General features: G+C 41.6%; 1 pseudogene; it reads left to right on the forward strand.

Annotated features, from left to right (window-relative positions):
• The first annotated feature begins 8,228 nt into the window (after positions 1–8,228).
• Positions 8,229–10,394, forward strand: LOC102541115 (ER membrane protein complex subunit 3 pseudogene; annotated as a pseudogene).
• The last annotated feature ends 3,044 nt before the right edge of the window (positions 10,395–13,438 follow it).

The raw sequence follows: 13,438 nt of genomic DNA on the forward strand, positions 1-13,438 counted from the left end.
AGAGATGTCAAATGATGCTTTTGGAGAAAGGGCTGTGATTGGATCATTTGTATTGAGATTTCAGCCTTTTGCAGCCTGCAGTTTGTTTAAGAGCAAGTGTAAGTTTCTTCCATGGTGGAAGAGATTTCAGAAAGTATAGAAATGTAGAAAAGGCACCTCTTTTCTCTGTCTTTCCTCCTGTTACTGTGTATCACCTGCTGTGTTCCCATCAAAGTTCTCTTCCTCTCTTATCTGCTAAGGAACATTGCCCCAGCAATTCTTCCATCTTTCTCTTTCATGATCAGTTCCTCTTCTCTACTTGATAATTCCTGGCAGTGTATATGTGTTCTGTAATTTTTCTCATATTAAAAAGTCATAAAACCTTCTCTTGAGTTACATATCCATGTTTAGGTGCTTTTCCATTTCTGTGTTCCCAGTTACAACAAAATTTCTTGGACGAGTTGCCTAGACTTGCCATTTTGAATTCTTCCCATCAAATTCCCTCAAGTCTACTTCAAAAACAGCTTCACCCTCAGCACTCTTTTAAATCTACCCTTGTTGAGATTTCAATACCTTCACATTGCTAAATGTAATAGTCAGTTCTCAGTCAATTCCACCATCTGTAAATGTTGTAGTGCCCCACTACTCAAATCTCAGCTTCACTAGTAATCTTGTCCTATGTCACAAATTTAAATGTCAACAGTATGCTGATGCAGTACGGAGATTCCTTAAAAAACTGAAAGTAGAGTTACCATATGATCCAGCAATCTCACTCCTGGGCATATATCCAGAGAAAACTCTAATTCATAAAGATACATGCACCCCAATTTTCATAGCCGCACTATTTACAATAGCCAAAACATGGAAGTAACCTAAGTGTCCATTGACAGATGAATGGATAAAGAAGATGTGGTATATATGTCTGTGTGTGTGTGTGTGTGTGTGTATGTGTGTATGAAAACTACTCAGCCATAAAAAAGAATGAAATAATGCCAATTGCAGCAACATGGATGGACATAGACATTATCATACCAAATGAAGTAAGTCAGACAGAGAAAGACAAATATCATATGATATCACTTCTATGTGGAATCTTAAAAAAAATGATACAAATGAACTTATTTATAAAACAGAAGTAGACTCACAGACAGAAAACAAACCTATGGTTACCAGAGGGGAAGGGAAGAGGGAGGGGTAAATTAGAAGGTTGGGATCAGCAGATACAAACTACTATATATAAAATAGATAAACAACAAGATCATAATGTATAGCACAGGGAACTACATTCAGTATCCTTTAATTACCTATAATGAAAAAGAACATTTTATACATATATATATATGTATTTTATATATATATATATATATAACTGAATCATTATACTGCACACCAGAAACTGACACAACATTGTAAATCAACTATACTTCAATTTAAATAAATACATAAACTCATATATAAATAGTTCAAAATCTTCCTGTGCCACATTAGTTACTGTCTACTGTTCTAAATTTTTCATTTCAGGACATGGCAACATCATACTTCCAGTTGTTCATGCCAAAACCACTGGGGTCATTTTTCACACCTCAGATCCAGTCTATTTGGAAATCCTGTTGGCTGTTACTTGAATGTATATCCAGACCGTATTTCTTACCAAGTCCACTGCTACCATTCAGGTGGCGGTTTCTTGCCCTGGTTACTGCAGCAGTCTCCCAGCTGATCTCCCTGCTTTCTCCCCAGCCCTCTCCCAGCATTGTAGTTTCAACATAGTAGCAAGAGTGACCTTGTTAAAATGGGTTTAGGTCCTGTGACGTCATTTGATGCCCTCTTATTCCACTTGGAGTAAAACCAGTGTCTTAACAATAGCCCTTAAGGTCCTGTACAAGCTGCCCTCCCCACCTAACTTCTCTGATCTCGCCCAGCATTCTGACCTTCCAGCTGGTTTGTGGACTTCTCAGGCATGCTCCCACATCACGTCTTTAGCACTCGCCATTCTCTGTGCCTAGAACGTGCTAATCCCCAGTTATCTGCCTGGCCTTCACCCCCACCACCCTCAGGTCTTTTCTCAGATGTCTCCTTATCAGTTCCTCCCTGACCACAGATTTTTTTTTTAATTGAAGTATAGTCAGTTATATCGTGTCAATTTCTGGTGTAAAGCATAATGTCCCAGCCACTGATCACAGATTTTTAAAATCGCAAATACCCTTCTGGGATAGCATTTACTATCCCTCATCCCTGACTTATATTGCTCAGTATCACTTACTACCAATTGCTATATTTTTACTTTGTTTATTATCTGCCTTCCTAACCCCCGTAGATTTTTGTCCATTTTGCTCACTGAATTATCCCTTGTGCCTAATTACCTGATGCAGACAGAGCTACTTACAAATGCTTGTTGAATAAATGAAGAAATAAGTCTAAGAACCTCAAGAAGACCCATATCCCATCAATCCAAAGAAAATCTCTACTAGTCCCTTGGAATGCATCGTTCTAGAGTTCTTATTCTGGATATTTATATTCTGAGTTGGACAGAAATGAGTGGCATAAAAGAAGTCAGCCTCCCCTGCCCTTTAAATTAGGAAAAATAGACCAAAACCTTTTCAAGATGCAAAAACAGACGTAAAATGTTCTGGAAGGTATTAAAATTATCAATAAAAAGCAATGGGTGGAAATACTCATGTTTGACCAAATTTATCATTTCCACTAAATTGTTATGTTCACAATTGTATTTCAAGTCAATTTGGTTTCAGTCAAATCAATTTGGAAGCAGTCTTGTTGGAATGGATTTCAGAGTGAGAATACCTGAGATCAATATAGTTATATATCAATAGTTCAAATCTTCTCTATTCTACTTTTGTTAATGTATCTTGTTCAAAATGAATACATTATTAAGAAAACTAGAATGCCTACTATGTGTATTGACTGTATATAGGGGCAAATTCATGTTGCCCTGCAACGCCTCAGGATGACCTAGAATGGAAGCATGATGAGTGAGACTAGCTTTCTGTAACAGGTTACCACCTTGCTAACAACCACTGAATGTCTATCATGTGCAGGCACTACCTTAGCCTTATTATAACCCAGGATATTCTTTATAGATGATTGAGGATATCAGACAACACCTGAATTTGTAGGTATATGTGTCTGTGGTTAAGAAATCAATGGTCTGAGCCACTGCATTATGGTCTATCCTGAAGATAGACAGTGTCAACATGCGATAGGTATTCAGGGAGCCTGAAAGAAGGGAAATCAGAAAGCAGGACTCAATGCTGGTGTCTGCTACCCTGCCCAGCGTCATGAGCATCCTGCTTACTGGACGGTGATGGGGGAATGCTTTGGAAAGTCTCTCCCATACCTGCACGAGATGCTCCTGAGGATGAGCCTGGCCTTCGTTACCCATCAAAAAAGCTTGGCAGCAGAAGTTGGGAGGGGTGGATGTATATATCCCATGTCACATATTCCATTCGCTAGAAATGAATTGCCCCTGTCCTGCATTAATACACCTACCTTCGTGTTTATATATCCTCCTCTTGACTCTGGGACTCATTTCCTTGAGCCTCCTCATGGCAAGTATCTCAACACAGTTGAGTTTCTGGGCCGAAAGCTGAGGACCTGGACTCTTAAGTCATCTCCAGGACTCTGCCTGAGGAGCCAGATTCCCTCCCTGAAACAGAAACATTTTTGTTGGCTCTCAAACCAAGCTTCAACTTGTATTAAGAACTTATTTCAGGGGGGGGTATAGCTCAGTGGTAGAGTGCATGCTTAGCATGCATGAGGTCTTGGGTTCAATCCCCAGTACCTTCATTTAAACAAACAAACAAACATACAAACAAACCTAATTACCTCTCCCCACCACAAAATAAATTATTTTTGTTTAAGAGCTTATTTCTTGCTTCTTACTTTTTGATGTTGTGCCCAGAATGTTAAGTGTTACACAGAGATTAATCTCAACAAACATGGGGTATGGACTATTTGTAAAACATAGTTAATTTTCTTTTGTAGGAGTGGGCTTCAGCTTACATCTAAGTGGGTTTCAGACTTTTCCAGTGATATCTGAACTGGTGGGATGGAATTAGCAAAAGTCTGTTTGCTTAGAGCTAAAGAGATTCCTGAGGAAAAATTTATACTGAGGGAAGAATGATCCAGGTTCAAAAGTGTGGCGAGATAATGAAACCTTCATTTCAAGGGGCCAACTGGAGAACAATATGGTGTCTGTCTCTTGCATGTGTCTTCCACTTTTTTTTCCCCCAATTTAAATAAAGTAGCAAAATGCACATAATATAAAACTTACCATCTAACCACTTTAAAAGTACAGTTCAGTGGTATTACATACATTTGTAATATTGTGCAACCATCACCACCATCCATCTCTGTAACTTTTGTCATCTTGAAAAGCTGAAACTCTATACTTATTAAACAATACCTCTCCATTCTGTCCTCCCTCTCAGCCCCAGCAAGCCCCATTCTACGCTCTGCCTTTATGATTTTGACTATTCTAAATATCTATAGTAAGTGGTATCATACAATAATTATCTTTTTGTGACTGGCTTATTTCATTTGGTATAACGTTCTAAAATTTCTACAATATTGTAGCATATGCCAGAATTTTTTTCCTTTTAAAGAATGAATAATATTCCACTGTATGTATATACCACATCTTGCTTATCCATTCACCTATCAATGGATACTTGGATCCCTTTTATGTTTTAGCTATTATAAAACAATGCTGCTATGAATGTGGGTGTACAAATATCTCTTCATTGTCTCCCACTATTGCCTTGCTAGACTGAGCCCAAAGAAAGCAAGAGTGAACTCCTTAAATCAAAACTGAAAGAAGTGTTTCACTGAAGTCCCTATTAAACAGCAGGACCCAAGCAGTACTCATGGAGGGCAGCACAAAGCAGAGAGAAACTCTTCCTCATTTCACCAAGGAATATGATAGTTTTGACACCTCTAGGGTTCCAGTAGCTCAGTGGAGGAGCTGGGAGAAGAGTGGGGACACCCAGAGGAGTGTGGTGGCAGTGGCCCTGAGGAAGGCTGGAAGCTGAGAAGGGAAATGCAATTCCTAGTAGATGTAGGGTGGGAGGTGGAAGAACCACACTGCCTGATGGGAGCAGACCTGTTCCTAACCACGTGACACACCCTTTAGTGCTGCAGGAGCTTTAAAGGGCATTTGGCAAGGGCTGAGAGATCCTTCATGACAGATGGGAGCAGGAATAAGTGGGACTTGGAGTGTTGTTATTAGGGTGGTTCTGTTTCTACTCAGACTAATGAGGCCTGGAGGAACTCAAGTTACCTTCCACACCTGCAAAAAGTTTTCACCTTGCATAACAAGTTTCTCAAATATTAACGAGTACATGAACCAAACATTTTCAGAAAAATTTTCTTAGGTTGTCCACCAGACCCAGTTCCTCCCTCTCCAAGCCACACTCTCAGATAACTCCAATCCACTGCTTCCACCTGCTTTAGAACAGCTCCCACCAGCTGTCCAGACACAGCTCGTGCCCATGACGATACTCTATCTTGTATTATCTTCTGATAACTGCAAGGTACATTCACACTGTGCCTCCAACAAGACTGGAGGCCCTTAGCTGGGCACATCACAGATGTTTAGAAATACTTGCTGGTGGCTTTCTTACTTTCTAGAACTAGCTTTCTGATAATACTTCAGTGTAGAGGTAGAAGGAAACTCTAAGATGTCTCAGTGGATTCCAAGGTTCTTGGAGAAGGAGCTTGACCCAAAGACCAGATCCTATTTTAAAAAATAATTCTGTTGAACTGAACTGAATGTGGGACCTGCTTGCTGAGAGGAATTCTCATTGTGTGGCCTAACCATTCTGATACTCAGATCCATCATCTATATATAGGGGATACTCACAGCAAATATGCCCACCTGAAAGGCAGCACACACTGTGTCAGACTCTAGTATAAGACTGCTGGGGTTCAAATCCACGTTCTACCAGTTTACAAATGATCTGACTGGGGATATTTCTGAATTATTTCCACACCTTGGTTTCTCCATCTTTAAATGGGGATGATGATGATGACAGTAATGGTGGTACTGATGCTTACCTCACAGGATTATATGATGATTATATGAGATAGTTTATGTAAAATGTTTAGAATAGAGCCATGGAGCCTAACACATAATAAGTTACAGATTCGTATTAGCTGTTAGTATCCTTACAGAAATTTTGATGCAAAAATGTACCCATAAGAACTACTGCTACTTAATGTAGGTTAGTTTCCATTCCCTCACGATAAACAAGCAAATAACAAAATAGATTTTAAAAATGGTCAAAACACTGGATAAAGAAGTTGTGGTATATTTATACAATGGAATACTACTCAGCCATAAAAAGACTAAAATAATGCCATTTGCAGCAACATGGATGGACATAGAGATTGTCATTCTAAGTGAAGTAAGCCAGAAAGAGAAAGAAAAATACCATATGATATCACTCATATCTGGAATCTAAAAAAAAGAAGAAGAAAAGGAGGACACTAATGAACTCATCTACAAAGCAGGTTGCTGGAGGAAAGAGGGTGGGAAGAGAAAAATTTGGGAGTTTGAGATTTGCAAATGTTAGCCACTATACATAAAAATAGATTTAAAAATTACAAGTTTCTTCTCAATAGCACAGGGAACTATATTCATTATCTTGTAATAACCTTTAATGAAAAAGAATTTGAAAATGAATGTATGTATATGCATGACTGGGACATTGTACTGTACACCAAAAACAGAGACATTGTAACTGACTGTACATCAATTTAAAAAATAAATAAATAAAAATAAATAAAATCAAAATGGTCAAAACAGCAAAGGAAAAGCAGCACTCTCTTTCCCACAAATGAATTTGTCCACACTGAACATGACCCCAGTCTGCAAAGTACTGCACATTCTTACTAACATAAAGAAAGAGAAGGTCTGTGCAGCGTCCTTCGAGGAGGATGTCTTCGAAGCTTCCTCTGAGACCTGTCTGGGAAGACGGGCCAGTGCTGCCTTTGTGGATAACGCTATGGGGAAGGAGTTTCATCAGCTTAGAAAACTTACTCTTGTAAAGTCCCCAGTCATGGAAGTGCAGGCCAATCCAGCACATGAAAGCACTGACGGTCATGAACACTCCAGGTGAGTCAGTCCACAGCCCAGGCCCCAGCTGGCTGTCCCAGTGATGGAGTCGTGCCCAGATCTTCCAGAGGGCAGAGCATGGGGCTCCCGGAGCCATCCTAGAAGACTATGAAAGGCCTGGGTCAGTTCTTAGCACAGTGAAATGTACAAGCTTTCCTCAGATGTTTGGGCTAGTCCACTGAGGGTGAAGGGAGAAAAACAGGACTGGATGGTGATGATCCAGAAAAGAAAGGACAGGAGGATATTCCTGCTGGGATCCGGGAGGGCTAGGCTCTTAGAACAGCTGATTATGGCAGAGCCTACTCCCTGTAAACTGATAACAACCCCTGATCAGAGTTAGGGGTTAGTGGGCCATCAGTCTTGATATGCAAACTGTAGATTTCACCTTGTGATATATTTTGTCTGCTAATTTAATTTCTTTAACACATGTTAATAATCAGTCTGATGAGAACTGAGGAGGAATAAAGAATGTATGATTTATTAACTACTGTCAACATTCCCAGACAGGGTGAAATAGATCTTTAGAAGCCAGAGTTGCCTGCCCCAGCCCCTGCTGCAAGCCAGAGTGATAGAGTTCTGGAAGCAAAGAGAAAGGAAACCCAAACCCTAAAAATATAGAAGGAGGATCCTTTCTGTACTTCCTAACTGGAGTAGAACAGTTTGGGAAATCCAAAGGAAGCTTTTTTAGAAAGGACTATTCACATCTTAAAAGAAGGTTCTTAAAATTCTCTACAGTGGGTCCCAGAGGATCCTGAAGATTCTAATCTCTGCCGTTGGCACCGCAGCTCCACCAGGGGCTCTCTCCTGTCAAGCCACCAGCTGACGAGCAGAATCTTCCCCACAGGCTGACAGCTCCCCCATCCTCCACAGGCACTGTGAGAGAGGAGAGGTGGAGTGGGTGGAGAGCTTATCTAGCAGGAATCCTTCTCCCACTCAGAAGGAAAGCCAGCACCCAGTGTTCTCCAGAGCATCCGTGGAGAGAGGGGCACAGAACATACCTGGCAGGTTTCAGAGGCAGGGATGGGAATGGCAAGCTGCAGGAGCTTGGTGGCCTTCTCCCCATCTTGAGGGCAAGGAATCTCTTTTGTTAAAGTCAGTTAAGGTTTAGAAAAAAAGCAGAATGTATTTTCAGGGGATATTTGGGAATGTTATCCATAAAGACAAAAGGAAAAAGGATTCTACCACATGGATTAAAAGGTAGGTGATATTTCTCTGCAGGCTGCCAAAGAAAATTATATTACCCCAAACATTTATACGAAGTGACAGCTGTGGGAATAAGAAAGAGGAGCCTACTACATATTGTGAGAAAATAAAGTTCCTTGGAAGTCTTAAGGCTAAGAAATAAATTGTCACTGAGATCATCCTGGTGTGTCAGTGCCTGCATCCAGGACTCCTGAAGCCCAGGAGCATCTGCAACAGAGCCCGGAGACTAGAACTGTACTTGGGGGGGTGTCTCTGAAAGTGAAATCCGTCTCTATTGCTGCCACTCTGTCACTTCTGTTTATTCTCCTACTTTAGCAGTCAGACCACGGAATCCTGGCTTACTGAGATTACCCACAATCTGCCAATGGCCAAATCAAAAGACCTCTCTTTCCATTCTTACATGATTAGATTCTGTCCAGCATTTTGCACTATTGACCACATTCTTCTTAAAACCCAAACTCTCTCCCCAGCTCCCATGCTCTGTCCTGCTTCTCCTCCTCCCCTTGTGCTTGCTCCTTTCAGCCTCTTTGCTCAGGTCCTCCTCTCTCCCTTTGCTCCTTTCCCTCTGAACATAGCCTTCCTCCAGGCTGCCACCCTCACCGTACCTGCTACCTCTCAAATCCCATCATCCCCGCCTGCATTCTTAATCCCTGGACATGTGTAGCTAGACATCCCACTGGTACCTGCAAAATTACCAGATACAGACTGAATTCATCTTCACTGTCTCACACCCTCCCTGCACCTGCTAAGATACTCCTTTTTTTCGGTCAAGAGGAAAGGCAGAGGCAGTACAGCATAGCGGTTAAGGGCATCGAGTTCTGACGTCAGACAGTCTAGGGTCTGAATCCCTGTTAGGCCACTTTATTTGGGCAAAGAACTTGATCACTGAGCTTCAATTTATTCATCTATAAAACTAGGGTTAATAACAGGACCAATTTCTCAGGTTTTCTGAAAGGACTGTATCAGATAATGCACATAAAGGGTTTGGCCCAGAGTAAATAATAAATGCAAAGTATTATTTTTTTTAAAAGTCAGATTGTTTTTAAACTGTTCCTGAAGCTACTGTGATTTACATTCATTTTAATGGGTTCTCTTTGCAGAGCAGTCCCTTTAATGGGGACGCGCCCCTCCCAGTTCCTATTGGTTGTATTTAAAATAAATATTACACCATCAAAAAATAATAAATGCCAGCTATTATTGTGGTTAGCTTTTATCTACGCAATCACTTGAGTTAGGTACTTTCTTTCCTCCATTCTAAACATAACTGGTCATCAAATCTTGCTGATTCTGTGAAAACAATGTTTCTTGAAACTGCTTTTTCCTCCTTGTCACTCTTGTAGTCCTCACTGTATTCTACCTGGGCTAAATGTTTTCACTGCAGAGTCATAATACAGCTAGGACATGTTACCATCACCTTCTCCGTGGACATGATCCACCACTACGTGTCCATCTGGCTTCAGAGTGACAAGAAACTCACCAGGAACAAGCCTCTGACAGTCAAGTCCTAATCTGAAGCAGAGTCCTCAGGGGAAATGGAAAATACATGACACAAAAATATTACTTCAACAACCCAGAGGATGGATTTTTCAAAAAACTAAAAGGAAGGTTGTGCGACTGAGCCCCTTTGCTCACAGACACAATGGGAGGCAATGCAACAGTGTCCTCCCTATGATTCTTATTGGTGGATGGATCAACATGACATTCTCAGGCTTTGTCACAACCAACATCTCATTTCCACGGACCCTCTGTTTTAAGCCTATGTTACAGCAAGGAATAGAACCATTCACCTTAAATGCATCCTAGGTGAATTCTGCATCCTGGTACTTCCTCAGTGCCTTTGGGCTTCAGAGCATTTATTCTGATTTGGGGCCAAGATGCTGACCAGTTATGGATGATGCAGGAGCAGATGACTGGAGCAGCCACGGCCGTGCCTGCAGACACCAACAAAGCTTTTAAGACAGAGTGGGACGCTTGGGAGCTGGATCACAAGTGGGCACTAGATAACGTTGAAGAGGAGCTCATGGCCAAAGACCTCCACTTTGAAGGCACTTTCAGAAAAGAATTATAGACCTCTATTTTTTGAAGACCAAGTAGGGATTAGCTGTGTCAGGAACTCAGAGTAGCGCTTAACCTTGTAATTTTTGTTTCAGCTGGAGCCTCTCGGAATAAAATGGAGGATGCACGAGCCAAAAAACAAACACAAAAACAAATGCACTTCCCATGCATTTCCTCAACTGTTTCCTGCCTCTGCTCTTTCCCTCTATCCTCTTGACTTCTGCAGATTAATTTCTCTTTGGTACAGGTCTTTTTTTTTTCCCGCTTCTGCACTTGAACGGCAGTAGTTCCTATCACTTGACTATGAGATAGAGTCTAACCTTCTTAGCACCAAAATAAGACCCTTCACAACTGGGACTCAGGCTGTAATTTTAAATAACCTCCCCTCAACTCCCCCCATCAAAGCACCAGGCACACAGAACTGCCCTCTGCCCTTAACGTTCCTCTGCTTAGTCTTTCTGATCCTTAGTTCATGCCAGTTGCTCTGAATGGAATGCTTTCCCTTCTCTACTGACCTGGAAAATTTCTGATTCTTTTAAGACCCATCCTTAGTTATGCCTTCTCTGACAGTCCGAGGAAGTCACTCTCTTCTCTGTGTTATCTCTGAACACAGCACTCGCATCTGTTACAGTGTTGATCACTGTGTGCTTTGGGACAGTTACACACAGTTCTTAAATTCTACACTAGAAACCATGGACTGGGTTTTATTTGCTTTTGCATCCCCAGAGCCTAACTGAGGGTCTGGCAAGAAGATGGTGCTCAGTGAAGCCTTGCACATGAGCATGGGAAAGAATGAATGAAACAGGGGATCAGTCTTGTGTCCTCGTGGTAGGACAGGAAGGGTGGCAGAGCACCAGAGTGGTGTGGAATTAGCCGCCATGTCGGGGCAGTGACAGATGACTGTGCTTAAACTGAGCCTAGTGCAGGCTCTGCCTCCGCAGTGGGGTGGCTGTCCCTCAGCTCTAGGAGCCTCGGTTTCTTTTCTTTCTGTAAACATTGGGTAAGTGTCCTCACCTTTTCACAGCACACAGGCAGTGTGAGAAGCCTGAGCGAAGGTGTGTAACTAAGGGGTCTGACGTCCTGCAGACATGGAAGGTTCCCAGGACCCTCATGCCAGGGCTGATCCCAGACCTGGGGAAGGACCTCCATCCTGTGACTGCACACAGTCTGGAAGCAGCTGCCCGGGGCCCCTCTTAGGCCACAGGCTGGATGGAGGTGCCTACTCAAGTGAAGCAGGTTCACCGGTTGCAAAGATGCCAAGTCATGGTCCACAGTGGACCTGCAGGAGGCAGGGTGGCTTACGTGGACCAGTAAGACAAAAGGAGTGCTAAACAGACCCACCAAAGAAAGGAGGCACACGGAGCTTAGGTGCTTGAATTCCCCCCAAAGAGGAAACAACTTGAAGGATGGCTGCCTGGTCACCACCAGGGATGGTGTCTGACTCATCCTTGTGTTGTTAGTACACTGCATGGGGCCGGGCGGACGTGGGCCTTAGGGAGAGTTTCTTAAATGACTCATTCATTCTACAGTCTCGTTGGGCTGGAAAGAAGGAAAATCTGGCCAGGAGAAGACGAGGTCATTGTGAAGCTAGACATAATTACAAACATCGAATTAGAATTTAGATCCTATCTCTCTCCTTATAAAGGGAAAAAAAATTCAATCCAAATCTTGTATTGGCCAACATCGTGGGAACCACACAACTAGTGGAGCTGTGGTTGTCATAGTGAGATGCTGGTGGCTAGGCTGGCTGGAGAGAAGGGAGGCTCTGATGCTTCTGACCCAAGGGGAACCTTTGGCCAAATCATGGATGCTTGCATTCATCACCCAGGCAGCTAAAAGTGAGAAGAAAAAGAAACTCAGATATGGCCTCATTAAAAAATATGGGGTTAGGAGTAGTTCTCTAAGGAGGCCGGGAATCAGAGGAAAGCAAGGTCACCATCTTGACCATCGCAGTGAAGGCAGCAGCCAGCGACTCAGCAAGGCTCTAGGGAATGTTCTGTCTTCTATGTACATAGAAGATCCTCGGGCTCAGAAACATGAAGCAGTCTGTCCGACGTCACTCAAGTACTTAAGAGCTCTAATGGGAACATAATCAAGCCTTGCAGCTTCACTATAATGTCAGCACGGATTATAGCCGTGCCTGTCTGTCATCTGCAAGAAATTTCTCAGAGCCACGGTCCCCAGCCTCTGTTCAGCCTGTCTGTCCAGGTCAGCTGAAGAGACTCGATAGGGTGCAGTCAGAGGAAATAGGGTCATTCCAACAACCTAACTGTTTTCTAAGATAAAAATAAAATCTCTATAAAATGACAAGACACTAACTAGTCTAATTTTTAAAAAAGATTTTTAAAATATACAAAATTGGAAAAGTAGAAAATATCACAAAAACAGGAGGCATAAGGAAATATTTTGTACAACACAAAGCAATTAGGAAATTCTGAATGCTATAGCTATTAGTAGGAGATTATAAATTATCAGAATTGACTGAGGATGTATTTTTTAAACCTAAAAACCAATAACAAGGAAGGAAATTGAGAAAGTTACCGTTAAGTCTTCAAGAAATAGATGTTTAGTATATGTAATTACATGGTGTCATTGTTTATTCTTCTGTTATAAATTCATGCAAAGCATAGAGCAAAAAGGAAAGCTCTAAAAGAAAGTTGCTACAAGAGTAGATCTTAAAAGTTTTCATCACAAGGAAAAACAATCGTAACCATGTATGCTGGTGGAAGTTAACTATACTTATTGCAGTGACCACTTTGCAAAAAGACAAGTATCAAACAAATGCAAAATATTATGTTGCACATCTGAAACTAATGTTATATGTCAATTATACCTCAATTAAAAAAAAAAGGAGAGCTCTCCAGTTCTTTTCATGAAGAGCACTGATACCCAATTCTGACAAAGGCAGGCGATGGAAAGAAAACTATATCCAGTGGTTCTCAAACTTTCTGGTCTCAGGACACCTTCACACTTTGAAAAAAATCATTGAGAACTCTCAAGAGTTTTTGTTTATGTGAGTAACATGCGATTTATCAATAGTTAACATATTAGAAATTAAAGCAGAATTTTTTT

The sequence above is a fragment of the Vicugna pacos genome, chromosome 10 (genome assembly GCF_048564905.1).
Source record: "Vicugna pacos chromosome 10, VicPac4, whole genome shotgun sequence".
In the NCBI taxonomy this organism is placed as follows: domain Eukaryota; kingdom Metazoa; phylum Chordata; class Mammalia; order Artiodactyla; family Camelidae; genus Vicugna; species Vicugna pacos.